This window comes from Antrostomus carolinensis, unplaced genomic scaffold, assembly GCF_000700745.2.
Source record: "Antrostomus carolinensis isolate BGI_N321 unplaced genomic scaffold, ASM70074v2 scaffold10652, whole genome shotgun sequence".
Classification (NCBI taxonomy): domain Eukaryota; kingdom Metazoa; phylum Chordata; class Aves; order Caprimulgiformes; family Caprimulgidae; genus Antrostomus; species Antrostomus carolinensis.
In genome coordinates this window covers 1-3,654 of record NW_010297574.1, presented here as the reverse complement: position 1 = coordinate 3,654, position 3,654 = coordinate 1, and positions in this window count along the sequence as shown.

The following is a 3,654-nucleotide window of genomic DNA, read 5'->3' as shown; positions in this document are numbered from 1 at the left end:
CCTCTCTCTCCCAGTATCACACTGGAAACAAATTTGAATCAAAGCTACAAAATTCAGAGGACATCTGAATGCCAACTCAAGTTTCACAGCTTGCTTTCTCTGCCTGAAGGAACAGATTGAAAACTATGTCTGATTACTCCTATTAGCTATGAAAATTCTGGCTAGAATTTGGGGTTAAGCTTGAGACCCAGTGATGTTTCATCTATTATTTCTATTCCAGTATTACCAGTACTTCCAATATAGTCATTTATTTTGCAACATCTGGTATTTTTCTTAAGGCCTCAACTCTTGATGGAAAGTAATGCCAATTGCAGTTTTCCCTGACACAAACAGAACTCTTAAGTTTGTGGACTTCATATTTCTTGAGGAAATAGGATCAAAAGGTGTCACACAGGCTCAGAAAATGGAAGGCAAATAAAACTAATTGAATTCCACTGGACTTTAGGCCACTGTTTCTAATTTTTGAAGTCTGATTCATGTTTTTTGACTACAAATCATCACTAAGTGTACAAAATGGCCTCTTCTGATGGAAGCCAAACTGGCTGAACATTTGAATGGTGGATGAACTATGGGTTTAGCCCAGTGTGGAGTCTATAAAAAGGGAAAAGAAGAAAATAAACTGATTTTCTGCAAAAAGGAAGGACTAAAAAGCAGGCACGGAGGTTATTTCATATAACATTGTTAATATCTGCTTCTAAAATATAATCACCAGGATGACACTGAGTTGCATATCTGTTCTTTAAAAAATAATCTGTTTTGTGGTCAACTAGCTTGCGTTATGCTATTTCTCAATCTTTCATGCTGCTTGTTCCATAACTGTAAATGTAATAGTGCTGACTATGTGTTTGCACAGGACAATGGAAAATGAGCAAGATGACAAAGTGTGCCTTAATCGTCAAAAAAAGAACCACAAAAACAATGTCTTGCTTTGCAGTTTTACCATGGACACAGTACTGCAAAAACAGCTGTGCGACTTCAGCATCTTTTGTCTCAGAGCACACAAAAGGAACATAAAGGCATAAAAAACACCTTCTTGGGCCAGACTGGTAGTACAAGCCCAACATTTTATCTCTGACAGCCCAACATCTCTCTGACAGTAAGAGATGTTATTTAGGAAGAGCATACTAACCTCATTAGTATGTTGTTTGCATTCCTCATAGTTCTGCAGCATCAGCTGCAATTGGATTAAGGATGTTAACGAGTTTGTCCCAGCCTTTAGTATTCATTCATATTGCCATTAATTTTTTTTCTCTTGAATTTCCTGACACAATCTGCCTCCATAAGCCCTTGTGGCAGCGGGTTACAGATTGTTAGCATTCACTGGGTAAAGAAGGACTTTTACCACTTTTGAACTGATCTCTTACTTATTTCAGCGAGTGCCACTAGTTCTTGTGTTACAGAATTTATTCTTGATTGTATCCTTCTCAGTCTCCAAGCTGAGTTCCCATCTTTTTATATTTCTCATGTAAGTTAGGTGCTTCACTGCCTTGGTCATTTTAGTTGACCTCTTCCGCATCTTCTCTAACTTCAGGATATTCTTATGGACATCTGGAGGCCAGAACCATGCACTGAGGCCAGAACCATGCACTGCACTGGAGAAGAGGGGTGGGCCAAGGTTTTAAATAGTGCCAAAATGATGCTTTCTGTTGTGTTCTCAGTACCTCTTTAGATGATGCCCACCATTTTGTTTGCTTTTTCTGGCTGGCCCTGCACATTCAGCAGATGATTTCAGAGAACCATCAAGGAGGAATGACTCCAAGATCACTTTTCTGAGTGATAGTTGCTAGATGTGAATTCAGCACCATGTATGCCTGGTGCTGAATTTTTCCCTAAATGAATTGCCTTGCGTTTATCTATGTAGAAGCTCATTTGACACCTTTTCATGAGCTCCTTATGGCTTTATTTACCTTCTGGATGTCATGTAACTACCTGGAGAAGTTTAGCATTGCCTTCGCTGTGTGGGCATTCTTTTCTCTGGATCATTGATGAAGATATTGACTAGAACTGGTGCCACCAATCCCCACTGCTAACTGTTCTTTACCCTGAAAAATTACCATTATGCTGTGCTCTTTCCTTCCTGCCCTTGAAACAGCCATAACTCTTGTGTCCTGTAGACCTTTAGCAAATCTGTAAAGTGACCTTTTCTCCAATCCTGTGACAACTTTGTTTTTCTGCCACCTCAGATGTGGAACCTCATCAAAGGCTTTTTGAAAATCTCCATGTAGTAGGTCCACAGGTTCTTGTTTATTCATTAAACCTCATGATATAAGGGATGGTATGTTAACAAGATTTTTGTGATTGAAGAAATAAATCCAATAAATTCTTACTTTTCTGGAACCACAGCCCAAGAGATGAAGTAGGAGAGTCTCAGCATTATGGGATCTAATCACTGACTTTCATCAGTGGATAACAGATGTACCTGTAGTACATTTGAAAACTGGTTGTAATTTCAAGTGTTTTTAGTTCCAGTATTTACTTCCTGAATTCCACTTTTCTCTGCAAGTTCTATAAAGTGATTTCTAAAAACAACTCCTGCCACTGTATATTTTAGTTTGTCTATTGCGTCTTGCAAGACAGGCGATTAGTGAATCCTTTCTGTGTACTTCTGTGTTTGTACTTGCTTTGTTTCATTCAAAGATAAGCTGCTCCTAATGCTCAGATCAAAATTTATTTTGGCTATCAGTGTTGCCATGTCAGCAGCAGCTACGTGGAGTGAAGAAGGAGACAGAATTAGCATCTTTTTTATGTGCTTGTTGTGCAACAGAAGGTCAAGTCACCAAGTACTGACATAGAACAGCAATGGAAGGAAGAAGAAAAAACTGTGTAGGACAAGTACTGGTCACCATTTCCTCACTTCCAGTCAGGGTAGTTCATTGTTTTCCAGTGCATACGCTTCATTCTAGAAAAATACAAGAACTTCTGTTTTATTTTAGAGAACACCAATTTGTGTATCCACAAACCGTGAATAACCATGTTCACCTGGCTGTGATTGTTAAAGGATGTTCTGTAATGACAGCTAATTGTACATTTCAGCTCTGTGTATAAGTTAATCTTTTTACTGGAACAGCTTTCTAGATGAATCAGATGCATTGCAGCCTGCTAGATGGATTATTGTTAGTTAGTTTAATAACGCTGGTAATCTTTGAATTAAAAATTACGTGGATTTTAAGCCATAGCTGCACTTTTCTCCTCTGATATGTAAATGTTTCATTGTTGATAATTTCAGTACATGTCTCAGTTGCAGAAAAAATATTTTTGCAAGAGATCTGTTCCAAACTTAGGAAGCTGTTAGTCAGCTGGAGATTTTCTCAAGAGCAGAGCAGGTCAGCATTTACATTAAGGTCTCTCTATACCATCCCAGTGGTGCACACGAGACACGGGTGAGTGTGGTGCGGTGGTACCGTTGGCATTAATAAATGTCAGAGTGCTGCTGCAACAGGTAAGTTCATATTTTGGGGCTAAAGGAGCAGAAACACGACCTAAGAGACCCTTGTCACGTGCGGGGAGGCTCTTCTAAGACGGTTGAAGTAACTTCTATCTCCAGCCAACAGGCAACCCCGCTCTCTAACCCGAAGCACCGGGGTCAGGCTTGCGTTGAACGCTGCCCCGAGGCGTCCCAGCGCCGCTGCCGCCTGCCCCGGGGCGGTGCTGCCA